This window comes from Bos indicus x Bos taurus, chromosome 18 (genome assembly GCF_003369695.1).
Source record: "Bos indicus x Bos taurus breed Angus x Brahman F1 hybrid chromosome 18, Bos_hybrid_MaternalHap_v2.0, whole genome shotgun sequence".
Taxonomy (NCBI): Eukaryota; Metazoa; Chordata; class Mammalia; order Artiodactyla; family Bovidae; genus Bos; species Bos indicus x Bos taurus.
The window spans coordinates 50,141,651-50,156,428 of NC_040093.1; the positions used below are offsets into that span (position 1 = coordinate 50,141,651).

General features: G+C 37.6%; 1 protein-coding gene across 2 annotated transcripts in view; it reads left to right on the forward strand.

The window, feature by feature from the left end:
- The window catches only part of ITFG1 (integrin alpha FG-GAP repeat containing 1), a 296,211-nt gene that overhangs the window by 202,333 nt on the left and 79,100 nt on the right, over positions 1–14,778 (forward strand). The window lies entirely within an intron of this gene.

Sequence of the window (14,778 nt, forward strand, 5' to 3'; positions counted from 1 at the left end):
AAAAAATCACATGAAAGGATGTCGTATTTAGCTGATGCACACATAATTAAAAATATTATTCATTTATAATGTTGAATGATACAAGTTTCTCTCCATCGCTGCTAAGATACATACTTTTCATTTTTCTGGTTTGGTTTGTTGTTTGGGGTTTGTTTGGTTTTTGTTTGTTTTATTGTTGTTTTGACTGCATTGCAAGGCACGTAGGATCTTTAGTTACCCGACCAGGGATTGAATCTAATACTCAAGCAGAAGTGTAGAGACTTAATCCCTGGACCACCAGTGTAGTCCTGGGTGTTTTTTTTTTAATCTTCTATCTACCCCCTGGGTTCAAGGCAGAATCTTCAGCTGTTGACTTCTTTCCCCTGTATTTCTTTCCTCAGCTATTGCATTCATATTTACAGCACAGGTTTCTTAAATTCTAGTTGATAAACCCCTAGATCTTTATCTCAAACCTTGTAATCTCTGCCACATGGCTGTCTGACCATCCCCCCAGTCTTGTCAGAAACCAAACTTAATCATACCTGCTTGACTCTTCAAATCCAACTCTTCCTCATAATTTCACTATTTATTACAAAGATATCATCATGGCCCCAATCAGTTTAGCCTAGAAAAGTTCAATTACCTTTGACTCCACGAAGCAGGAACAGTCTTCTTTCATAATGTAATTTTCAGGCATCTTTTCCATCAACACTGCCACCTCCCTAGTTCAAGACACTTTCTGCTTAGCCTGAATTATTATTTTAACAGTTTCCTTCTTGATTTTTTTTTTTTAATTTGGTAACTGCTTCCTTTCAATTCTGCTTGTATCCTCTGGATCTTGCTCCATCAATTATCCCCACTTTGTCTTCAGAATCTTCTCATACTACCCTCTTTTCCCTCCAATCTTTATTTAAATATGTACAAGTCTCCCTAAACTTAAAGATGTTTTTGTGACTCTGGACAGCTGTCTCTACCTTATTACCTGTAATTTACCCTTAATCTGCCACAGTCTGGCTTCAGGCCATCCTACTCTACTAAACCTCTCATTCGGTCCCTCTAATTGATAAATCCAGTAGATACTTAACAGTGTGTCACCCAGTTTTTGTCCACGTTTGCTGTTGATAACTTACTCCTAAAACTTTTCTGGTTCTCTCTATATTCTAACTATTCCTATACCATCTCTTCTGAGAACTCTTCTTCACCTTGGCCACTTTAAATGCTGATATTTCTTAGGGTTCCATGCTCAGCCCTAGTTCTCACTCTGCATATTCTTCGCCTACTTTGGCTACTTCAGTTACCGTTTAGAAGCTGAGCACTTCTACATCCTGGGGTCTGGGCCTCACATGCGTGTATTACCGCCTAGTGCATCTTCCCCTGGGTGCTCTACCAATGGCACCGCAAACCAGAAACTATCTTCTCTTCCCTAAAACTGTTCTTAGTTTTCTGTTTATCTCAGATGGTGTTACCATCATTCACCCAGTCATTCAGATCAGAAATATTGGAAGCCATTTTTCATTTCCCTTTCATTTCATCCTTCCCTTTCCCCTCATCTAGCTCATCACTGCATTGTACAGTATTCACAACTAAACAAGAACTAGTGTAATTTCCTAACCAGTCTTTGTTCCTCTGTGTATATACCTCATAAGTTGTGCTGTGTCCATGAATTCCTTACACTGAAAGTCTCAATATTCTGTTTATATCATTACCCAACTAACAAACAAAAGGACCATTATATTTCACTTTACATAATTTAAAACACAAATATAATACATGGAAAGAAAAATGTTGCAGTGGCCACCAAATTAGCTCATGTAAGGAATGCCTTTGACTAAAGATAAAGTAAAACATGACAGGATCTTTTCTAGCCACTTATTTGGCAGGAGCTTACCAGTCAGTCTTTCATCGTATTAAGTTTGGCCTTTTCAGTTGGCCTTGCTCTGCTGAAGATGCTTGCTTCCTCTTTTCATTCAAGAAATGTTTACTTTTTGCCCACTGACTGTCATAGCTTAGCTGCTATTAGGGCAATAAAAGTGTTGCTTTGCCCAGAGCTCAAGTGAACTTTACTCTGGACATTATCATCTCTTTTCATATATATATATACACATCACCTATACATATTACCTTAGCTTAAGATTTAGCGTTTAGCATTTACCTTAGCATTTAGCAATAGCTGGGCAGCATGGATTTCAGAGCAACAACTCATAAAAAGAAATATTTCATTCTTTTTAGAGAATTCTTAATTGACTTATTTGTATCTCTTCTTGTTTTTTTTCTGTGTGTAGAACTGCCTTTCTTAATATTTACACAGAAAGACAGACATATCCCCAAATTGAAGCTCCTTTCCTTCCTTGTGAACCTAGGCTGATAATGAAATTGGAGAATTAAGAGAAAGAGACTTATGGACCATCTAGAAACGCAGAATTCACTGGGTACAGAAATGACTAAAGTAGACCCACAAGCTCTTAGAGCAGCCAGGAAGAAAATCAAGCTTAAAAGTTAAATGGTCCATCAGCTACCTTTCTTAATGGGAAATAAGACAGATGCACACAACATATTAACAGTAACAGCTTAAAATAACCCAGTTTTTCAAGTGGTATCCAGTTTTATAGCCATGAAGAGACATTAAAACCAACCTCAAGGCTGCACACTCAAAGTGTAACTATTGGCCTGTTCAGAGAAGAGGCATCTGATACTGTGCATTTTGCATATTATGTCACTTAAACATTTCCTATGGATATTTTTTGTGGTTTAAAATTTTCTGCACACATTGTGTGAAATGGAGAAGACAAGTGTCAAAACCATTGAATTTTTACTTTTTTTGGGGGTGGGGGTGGTTTGTTTTTTGCCGTGCCGTGCAGCATGCAGGATCTTCATTTCTGACCATTGCTCCCTGCAATGGAAGCACAAAGTCCTAACTACTGGACTGCCAAAAAACACCTTATTTTTTATTAACAGCTTTACTAGGCAGTAATTCACTTACTGTGTACAATTCAGTGGCTTTTAGTGCACTCACAGAGTTGTGCATGCATCACCACAATTTTAGAACATTTTCTTTGTCCTAAAAAGAAGCAACCTGCCTTAGCCACAACTCTCCAATCTCACTAGCCCTAAGAAATGACTCATTTTATCTCATATTTGCCTATTCTTAGCATTTCATATAAATGCAATCATATAATATTATTACATAGTAGTCTATAACTGGCTTGTTTGACTTGGCTTGTGTTTTCAGGGTTCAAGTATATGGTAGAATCTATCAGTACTTCATTCGTTGTTGAATAATATTTCATTGTATGGATACACCACATTTCATTTAGTCATCAGTTGGTATGTTTTCAAGTTATTTCTACTTTGGGGCTATTTTGAATAACAATGCTGTGAACGTTCATATACAAGTTTTTGTGTGGACATGTTTTTGTCCTATTATACATAGAAATGGAATATACTTAGAAATAGAACTCTTTGTTGAACCATTTGAGGAACAACCAGACTGTTTTCTAAAGCATTTGTACTGTTTTACATTCCCATCAGCTATGTATGAATTCCAGTCTTTCCATAAACTTACCAGTGTTTGTTATTACCTGTCCTTTCTATTGTCGCTATCCTAATAGGTATGAAGTGTTCGCACACTGTGGTTTACAGTTTCCTGGTACGTGATGAGGTTGAACTTTTTGTGTGCTTACTGGCCATTTGTGTATCTTGCTTGGATATTTATCCACTTTGATCCTTTACCCATTTTTAAAATTGAGTTACTTGTCTTTTTATTGTTGAGTTATAATAATTCCCAACAATATGTGTGTTGGTGACTATACTTCTTCTCTGTCTATTCTGTTCCAATGATCTGTTTCCCACCTTTGTGGCAGTACTACATGTTTTAATTACTGTTGGTTTATAATGAATACTGAATTAGTGTAGTATAAATCCTCAAACTTTATTCTTCTTTACCAACATCATTTTGGCCATTCTAGGTCCTTAACATTATCTGTAAATTTCAGGATCAGTTTTTCAATTTCTCAGGGAAAAAGTCTCCTGAGATTTTGATTGACATTACATTGAATCTGTAAATCAATATGGGGATAATTAACATCTTACTATCAAATTTTCTGCCCAATATCAAGTCTTCTGCCCATAACTGCTATGTGTGTGTATGTGTCCTTTTTTTTAAATTTAGGTCTTTAATTTTCTCAGCAGTATATTATAGTTTTCAGTTTACAGGTCTTGTGCATCTTATATCACTTTCCTAAGTATTGCATTCTTTATTGCTTTCTCATTCATACATTTGTACTGAAACTGATGATTGTTGTTTGCTAGTGTATAGAATGGAGAAGGAAATGGCAACCCACTCCAGTGTTCTTGCCTGGAGAATCCCAGGGACGGGGGAGCCTGGTGGGCTGCTGTCTATGGGGTCGCACAGAGTCGGACACGACTGAAGTGACTTAGCAGCAGCAGCAGTGTATAGAATACAGTTGACCTTTGTATATTGATCTTGTATTCTACCACCTAGTTAGCCCTATGTGCTTATTATTTCTAGTAGTTTTTTGTAGATATTAATAGGATTTTCTAAATAGGTGGTGAGAAAATTTATGAACAAAGACAGTTTTTTTTTTTTTCTTTCTTTCCAGTCTTGTTAGCCTTTTATTCATTTTTCTCACCATTTGCAATAGCTAGAATGCAATACAATGTTGAATGGACGTGGTGAGGGTAGATATCTGTCTTGGAGGAACAATGCTACTAGGAAAACAGCATTCAGTCTTTTTTTTTTTTAATTTTATTTTATTTTTAAACTTTACAATATTGCATTAGTTTTGCCAAATATCGAAATGAATCCGCCACAGGTATACCTGTGTTCCCCATCCTGAACCCTCCTCCCTCCTCCCTCCCCATACCCTCCCTCTGGGTCATTCCAGTGCACCAGCCCAAGCATCCAGTATCGTGCATCGAACCTGGATTGGCGACTCGTTTCATACATGATATTATACATGTTTCACTGCTATTCTCCCAAATCTCCCCACCCTCTCCCTCTCCCACAGAGTCTGGAGAAAAGGGAACTCTCTTACACTGTTGGTGGGAATGCAAACTAGTACAGCCACTATGGAAAACAGTGTGGAAATTCCTTAAAAAACTGGAAATAGAACTGCCTTATGATCCAGCAATCCCACTGCTGGGCATACACACTGAGGAAACCAGAAGGGAAAGAGACACGTGTACCCCAGTGTTCATCGCAGCACTGTTTATAATAGCCAGGACATGGAAGCAACCTAGATGCCCATCAGCAGATGAATGGATAAGAAAGCTGTGGTACATATACACAATGGAGTATTACTCAGCCATTAAAAAGAATACATTTGAATCAGTTCTAATGAGATGGATGAAACTGGAACCTATTATATAGAGTGAAGTAAGCCAGAAAGAAAAACACCAATACAGTATACTAACGCATATATATGGAATTTAGAAAGATGGTAACAATAACTCAGCATTCAGTCTTGAACTGTTAGTATGATGCTCATTGTACGTTTTCTGTAGATGCCTTTTATCACATTGAGAAACTTCCTTCTGTTCCTAGTTTGCATCGGGAATGGATATTGGATTTTGTTAAATATTTTTCTACTTTTATTGAGATGATCATGTGGTTTTCCTTTTTTTGTTTATTAATCTGCTGAATTAAACTGATTTATTTTAAAATATTAAAGCAACTTTGCATTCCTGCAATATATCCTACTTGATCATGATTTTTTTATCTTTTTACTCTGTCTGTAGTCCTCACTTTGAGAGATACTTAGTTCACTGAAACATGTCCATGTCAGAATCATGTCGTATCTTTTCATGGTTCCTTGGATATCATGAAGCAGAGACATGATTTCAAAATGCATGAATTTGAGTGAACTCTGTATCGGGCAAAGCATAATCTGAATCTACTGTTGAATTTGATTTTCTAGAATTTTGTTAAGATTTTTTATATCTGTGTTCATGAAGAATATTGGTCTATAGTTCTCTTCATAATATCTTGGTCTAATCTGATGTATATAATGTGGCTTCATGGACTATTTTCTCAAGAGTTTGTGTAGAACTGTTATTATTTCTTCTCTAAATTTTTGGTAGAATTCATCATTCAAACCATTTTTACCTGAAGTTTTTCAGGGTTTTTTAGAAGGCTTAAAATTACAATTCATATTTCCTTATCTTCTGAATTAGCATTGGTTGCTTGTGGCTTCCAAGGAATTTGTTCATTTCATCTAACTTATCTATTATATTGGCATGAAATTTTCATAACATTCCTTTATTATCCCTTTAATATCAGTAAAATCTGTTGTGATGTTAACTGTCTCATTTTTGTTATTTGTAATTTCTGTCTTCTCTCTTTTTTAAAAAATAACCATTCTAATTGGAAGTTTATTAGTTTTAAAACTGTTCTTCCCAAAGAAACTGACTTTTGGTTTTATTGATTTTTACTGTTTTTCTGTTCTTTACTTCATTGCTTTCCTCTTTGTTACTGTTTCCTTTCTTCTACTTAGTTTAAATTTTATTTGCTCTTATAGGTCGAGTTTCTTAGGATCATTCATTTGAAATCTTTCTTCTTTTCTAATAAAGTGTTTAGTGCTATAAATTTCCCCTTAATACTGGTTTAGTGACATACTGCAGATCTTGCTGTGCTGTCTTTATTTTCATTCACTTCAAAGTACTTTGTGATTTCTCTTCTGCTTTCTTCTTTTGCTCATATTAATTTAGTGGTGTTAAATTTCCAAATATTTGGAGATTTTCCAGATATCTTTTATTGATTTCTTTTTTTTCTACTCTTCCAGTTTTATGAGACATAACTGACATATACTGACATTATGTAAGTTTAAGGTTTATGGTATTATTTGATAAATGTATATGTTGGAAAATGTTTACTACATTGAGGTAGTTCAGTTCAGTCACTCAGTCGTGTCCAACTATGCAACTCCATGGACTGCAGCACGCCAGGCTTCCTTGTCCATCACCAACTCCCGGAGCTTAATCAAACTCATGTCCATCAAGTCAGTGATGCCATCCAACCATCTCATCCTCTGTTCTTCCCTTCTCCTCCCTCCATCAATCTTTCAAAGCATCAGGGTTTTTTCCAGTGAATCAGTTCTTCACATCAGGTGGCCAAAGTATTGGAGTTTCAGCTTCAACATCAGTCCTTCCAGTGAATATTCAGGACTGATTTCCTTGAGGATGGACTGGTTTGATCTCCTTGCAGTCCAAGAGACTCTCAAGATTCTTCTCCAACCACAGTTCAAAGCATCAATTCTTCAGTGCTCAGCTTTCTTTATAGTACAACTCTCATAACCATACGTGAGTACTGGAAAAACCAAGGCTTTGACTAGATGGAACTTTATGGACAAAGTAATGTCTCTGCTTTTTAATATGCTGTCTAGGTTGGTCATAACTTTCCTTCCAAGGAGTAAGCGTCTTTTAATTTCATGGATGAAATCACAATCTGCAGTGATTTTGGAGCCCAAAAAAATATTCTGTTTCCATTGTTTCTCCATCTATTCGCCATGAAGTAATGGGACCAGATGCCATGATCTTAGTTTTCTGAATGTTGAGTTTCAAGCCAACTTTTTCACTCTCCTCTTTCACTTTCATCAAGAAGCTCATTAGTTCTTCACTTTGTGCCATAAGGGTGGTGTCATCTGCATATCTGAGGTTACTGATATTTCTCCCAGAAATCTTGATTCCAGCTTGTGCTTCATCCAGCCTGGCATTTCACATGATGTACTCTGCATGTAAGTTAAATAAGCAGGGTGACAATATACAGCCTTGATATACTCCTTTTCCGATTTGGAACAAGTCTGTTGTTCCATGTCCAGTTCTAACTGTTTCTTCTTGACCTGCATACAGATTTCTCAGGAGGCAGGGAAGGTGGTCTGGTGTTCCCATGTCTTGAAGGATTTTCCACAGTTTGTTGTGATCCACACAAAGGCTTTGGCATAGGCAATAAAGCAGTAGTACATATTTTTCTGGAACTCTCTTTTTTGATGATCCAGAGCATGTTGGCAATTTGATCTCTGGTTCCTCTGCCTTTTCTAAATCCAGCTTGACATCTGGAAGTTCACGTACTATTGAAGCCTGGCTTGGAGAATTTTCAACATTACTTTTCTAGTGAGAGATGAGTGCAATTATGCGGTAGTTGGAACATTCTTTGGTATTGCCTTTCTTTGGGCTTGGAATGAAAACTAACCATTTCCAGTCCTGTGGCCACTGCTGAGTTTTCCAAATTTCCAAATATGCTGGCATATCGAGTGCAGCACTTTCACAGGATCATCTTTTAGGATTTGAAATACTTCAGCTGGAATTCCTTCACCTCCACTAGCTTTGTTCGTAGTGATGCTTCCTAAGGCCCATTTGACTTGGCTGGCCAGGATGTCTGGTCCTAGGTGAGTGATCACACCATTGTGGTTATCTGAGTCATGAAGATCTTTTTTGTATAGTTCTTCTGTGTATTCTTGCCACCTCTAATATCTTCTGCTTCTGTTAGGTCCATACCATTTCTGTCCATTATTGTGCCCATCTTTGCATGAAATGTTCCCTTGGTATCTAATTTTCTTGAAGAGATCTCTAGTCTTTCCCATTCTGTTGTTTTCCTCTATTTCTTTGCATTGATCACTTCAGAAAACTTTATCTCTCCTTGCTATTCTTTGGAATTCTGCATCCAAATGAGTGTATCTTTCCTTTTCTCCTTTGCCTTCCACTTCTCTTCTTTTCATAGCTATTTGTAAGGCCTCCTCAGACAACCATTTTGCCTTTTTGCATTTCTTTTTCTTGGGAATGGTCTTGATCACACCTTCCTGTACAATATCACAAACTTCCATCTGTAGTTCTTCAGGCTCTGTCAGATCTAATCCCTTAATCTACTTGTCACTTCCAATGTATAATCGTAAGGGATTTGATTTAGGTCAAACCTGAATGATCTAGTGATTTTTCCCTACTGTCTTCAATTTAAGTCTGAATTTTGCAATAATATATTATCTCACATAATTGCCATTTTCTTCTTAATATGGTTAAAATGTTAACTCATAGCAGCTTTCTTGATGGCTCAGATAGTAAAGAATCCATCTGCAATGCAGGAGATCTGGGTTTGATCCCAGATTGGGAAGATCCCCTGGAGGAGGGTATGGCAATCCAGGCCACTATTCTTGCCTGGAGAATCCCCATGGACAGAGGAGCCTGGCAGGCTACAGTCCATGGGGTCTCAAAGAGTTGGACATGACTGAGCAACTAAGCACAGCACAGCACATAGTATTATTAACTGTAGTCACCATGCCATATGTTGGATCCCCTGAACTTAATCATCTTATAACTGAAAGTTGGTGCCCTTTGACCAACAGCTCCCCATTTCTCCCACCCTTCAGCCACTGGCAACCACCATCCCACTCTCTGTTTCTGTAAGTTCATACCACATATGAGCAATATCATACAATGTTTGTCTTTCTCCATCTGATTTATTTCACCTAGCATAATGTCCTCTAGGTTCCTCCATGTTGTCACAATGGCAGAATTTTCTTCTGTTCTTTAAGACTTAATATTCCGGTATATGTGTATACCACATTTTCTTTATTCATTCCTCCATTAATGGACACTTAGATTGTTTTCATATCTTGACTGTTTTTGCTACAGCAAACATGTGAGTTCAACTCTCTTTGAGTTCTTGATTTCAATTATTTTCAATATATATCCAGAAGTGGGAATGCTATATGGTAGTTCAGTTTTTAGTTTTTTGAGGAAACTTTGTATTTTACATCTGCTTATGTCATTAACAGCATATTGAAAAGCAGAGACATTGCTTTGCCAACAAAGGTCCAGTGTAGTCAAAGCTATGGACATGACTGTTTTTCCAATAGTCATGTATGGATGTGAGAGTTGGACCATAAGGAGGGCTGAGTGCCAAAGAACTGATGCTTTTGAACTGTGGAGTTGGAGAAGACTCTTGAGAGTCCCTTGGACTTCAAGGAGATCAAACCAGTCAATCCTAAAGGAAATCAATCCTGAATATTCATTGGAGGGACTGATGCTGAAGCTGAAGCTCCAATACTTTGGGCACCTGATGCAAAGACCTGACCATTAAAAGAGACCCTGATGCTGGGAAAGATTGAAGGCAGGAGGATAAGGGGATGACAGGACAGAATGGTTGCATGGCATCACCAACTCAATGGACATGAGTTTGAGCAAGCTCCAGGAGATAGTGAAGAACAGGGAAGCCTGGCGTGCTGCAGACCATGAGGTTGAAAAGAATAGGACGCAACTGAACAACAAAATATCATTAATAGGCCTTCAAGATGGCTCACTGGTAGAGAATCCACCTATCTATCTGCCTGATAGATTGTCTTTAACATTTATTATAGTACATAAGGAAAATATTGGCATAAATGAGTATATATGTATTATTATAGGGCTTCCCTGGTAGCTTAGACAGTAACGAATTTGCCTGCAATGCAGGAGACCCCGTTTTGATCCCTGAGTTGGGAAGATCCCCTGGAGAATATGATCCACTTCAGTAGTCTTGCCTAAAGAATTCCACAGACAGAGGAGCCTGTTAGGCTACGGTCCATGGTGTCACAAAGAGTCAGGCACGACTAAGTGACTAACACTTTCATTTTCATGTATTATTAATCGTTTAGTTAGAGAAACCATACATTAAAAAGCAAAATAAAAGGCTGGAGTGACATGTTTGGAACATATCAGAGTAGTAACATCACATATAATAATAACAGCAGATATTGAAAATATTCTTTGCTATGTTCTGGGCACTATATTAAACCATAAACCATTTATCATTTATTTTCTCGTTTAATCCTTACAACAGCCATTTTAGGTAATGTACTGTTTTTACCCTCGTTTTACAAGTAAAGATATGAGAATCCCAGGTAGGGGCTAATGCTCTTAACAATCAGAGATCTAAATACCAATAATTAAAAAAATTAAAGTGCCAGTTCTTAAATATGAATAGATAATAAACATAAAGGTAATACTCAGCATCTCTCATAATCAGGAAAGTGAGATAATTTTTCATTTACCCAACTGGCAAAAATAAGCAGTGTTACTAATATTGGCAGGATAAGAAAGATACACTTGTATACTACTAGACGTATAAATTGGTACATTTTTTAGAAGACCATTTAGCTTTCCCCATTGATATTTAAAATATGCATATCCTTTGACTAGATGACTTTATTTGGAAACCCTTATACAAATTTTCAATGAAAAATAATGTGTGTGTGTGTGTGTGTGTGTGTGTGTGTGTAAGCAGTATCAGGGTGTTAAAACCAAATGATGACTTAGCTATATAATGGAGTAAGCATTGAAAAGGACACGCATGTGTGGAAACAGGCAGCTTGATGTTCTGCTGCTGAGGAATATAAATTGGTACAACTTGTCTGGGGGGAATGTTCAAAATAGACATCAAAAGTCCTCATTCGGATTGTATCCCTTTTCCCCATGTGTATGCTATATTATTGAGTAGAAAGAAAAATACTGCAGAATCATACATATAGTAGAACTCAATTGGGGTTGGTTTTTGTTGTTGTTGTTGTTTTTGAAGGATATATGTACTTAAATTTTCTGTGTTCCCAGAAGAAGGTTTGGAAAGATGCTCACTACATTATCCCTGTAAAGAAAAGATCTCAACTTTTTTAATGCCTCTATTGCTTAAATTTTATAATAACTTTTGAAATAGTCTTTTTTTTTTTTATTGGTTGTAAGTGTGTAATTGCCAAAAAACATAGAGCAATTGACTCAAAGAAGCAAGACCATTTCCCCCGAAGGGTTTCCAAACCTAATGAATCAGTATTGTGTCTTCCTGGGCTTAAATGGAATTTTATTTTTTATAGATGTGGGGCTCTACCTATAGGGCTCAGCAGAGCTTAAAAGAACTGAAATTTTTCAGACCACATGTTGCTGAATACAAGACAAACCTGTTTAGTGAGCATGTAGCCAAGAACTGTGATATGTAGCATTTGTAATCTTTGCAAATTCATATCAGAAGTTAAAATGACATATTAAATTATTCAACTACGATTAGAGTTTTTGTTGCAGGTTACATTGTGTATTTGAAACTATGGCTAGAGTTGTAATACAATAATGAAATCCTTGCATCCCATTTTGAAAAGGGAAACCAGAGGCAAGTGCTCACTCAGAATGTTGCCAGTATGATGCATTGGTCACAGAAGATTGTAGAAAGGCTGCACTGGCTCTCCAGTGGTTAAAACTCAGTGCCTTCACTGCCATGGGCCCAGGTTCAATCCCTGGTCAGAAATCTAAGATCCCGCAAGCTACATGGCGTATCCAAAAAGAGAAAAGTCACCTTTATCACTGGTTCTAATGTTTTAATATTATTTAACAACAAAATAGAGTAGTCTTCATTTCTGTGAAATATACAGTAAAATTGTTCAGCTAGAAAGGTAGGATGGGTAAATACCTGTAAAAAGGTATTACGCTGGTGCAGAAGTAATTGCAGTATTGCATTGTTGAACTTTGCCATTTGATAGTGGAATATATTCTTATGGAAAAGAAATGCAAAAAAGCAAAATGGCTGTCTGGGGAGGCCTTACAAATAGCTGTGAAAAGAAGAGAAGCGAAAAGCAAAGGAGAAAAGGAAAGATATAAACATCTGAATGCAGAGTTCCAAAGAATAGCAAGAAGAGATAAGAAAGCCTTCTTCAGCGATCAATGCAAAGAAATAGAGGAAAACAACAGAATGGGAAAGACTAGGGATGTCTTCAAGAAAATCAGAGATACCAAAGGAACATTTCATGCAAAGATGAGCTCGATAAAGGACAGAAATGGTATGGACCTAACAGAAGCAGAAGATATTAAGAAGAGATGGCAAGAATACACAGAAGAACTGTACAAAAAACTTCTTCACGACCCAGATAATCACGATGGTGTGATCACTGACCTAGAGCCAGATATCCTGGAATGTGAAGTCAAGTGGGCCTTAGAAAGCATCACTACGAACAAAGCTAGTGGAGGTGATGGAATTCCAGTTGAGCTGTTCCAAATCCTGAAAAATGATGCTGTGAAAGTGCTGCACTCAATATGCCAGCAAATTTGGAAAACTCAGCAGTGGCCACAGGACTGGAAAAGGTCAGTTTTCACTCCAATCCAAAAGAAAGGCAATGCCAAAGAATGCTCAAACTGCCGCACAATTGCACTCATCTCACACGCTAGAAAAGCAATGCTCAAAATTCTCCAAGCCAGGCTTCAGCAATATGTGAACCGTGAACTTCCTGATGTTCAAGCTGGTTTTAGAAAAGGCAGAGGAACCAGAGATCAAATTGCCAACATCCGCTGGATCATGGAAAAAGCAAGAGAGTTCCAGAAAAACATCTATTTCTGCTTTATTGACTATGCCAAAGCTTTTGACTGTGTGGATCACAATAAACTGTGGAAAATTCTTCAAGAGATGGGAATACCAGACCACCTGATCTGCCTCTTGAGAAACTCGTACGCAGGTCAGGAAGCAACAGTTAGAACTGGACGTGGAATAACAGACTGGTTCCAAATAGGAAAAGGAGTTCATCAAGGCTGTATATTGTCACCCTGTTTATTTAACTTATATGCAGAGTACATCATGAGAAACGCTGGACTGGAAGAAACACAAGCTGGAATCAAGATTGCCAGGAGAAATATCAATAACCTCAGATATGCAGATGACACCACCCTTATGGCAGAAAGTGAAGAGGAACTCAAAAGCCTCTTGATGAAGGTGAAAGTGGAGAGTGAAAAAGTTGGCTTAAAGCTCATCATTCAGAAAATGAAATTCATGGCATCCGGTCCCATCACTTCATGGGAAATAGATGGGGAAACAGTGGCAACAGTGTCAGACTTTATTTTTCTGGGCTCCAAAATCACTGCAGATGGTGACTGCAGCCATGAAATTAAAAGATGCTTACTCCTTGGAAGGAAAGTTATGACCAACCTAGATAGCATATTCAAAAGCAGAGACATTACTTTGCCAACAAAGGTCCGTTTAGTCAAGGCTATGGTTTTTCCTGTGGTCATGTATGGATGTGAGAGTTGGACTGTGAAGAAGGCTGAGCGCCGAAGAATTGATGCTTTTGAGGTGTGGTGTTGGAGAAGACTCTTGAGAGTCCCTTGGACTGCAAGGAGATCCAACCAGTCCATTCTGAAGGAGATCAGCCCTGGTATTTCTTTGGAAGGAATGATGCTAAAACTGAAACTCCAGTACTTTGGCCACCTCATACAAAGAGTTGACTCATTGGAAAAGACTGATGCTGGAAGGGATTGGGGCCAAGAGGAGAAGGGGACGATAGAGGATGAACTGGCTGGATGGCATCACTGACTCGATGATTTGAGTCTGAGTGAACTCTGCGAGTTGGTGATGGACAGGGAGGCCTGGCGTGCTGCGGTTCATGGGGTCGCAAAGAGTCGGACACGACTGAGCAACTGATCTGATCTGAATACTCCATTGTCTATATGTACCACAGCTGTCTTATCCATGTAACATAAAGGGACATGAAGGAATGTAAATATTAGAAAATGCCTAATACAGGAGTATAATCTCACTATTTACTAAAGTTACTTCTGTATTTAAAGAAAATATTTTTACATGGCATGGTGTTGCACTCCATAAATAAGAGTGATGATAGTATAAACACTTTTACTAAGATTGAACTGGATGGCAGAAATTGTTGTAAGTGCTTTGCAGTCAGTATTTCATTTATTTTTTATAACAATTCTATAAGTACTTATTACTCAGCTTACAAATAAGGATCTGAGTCTTCAAGAGATGAAATAACTTTTTTGAGGTCACAT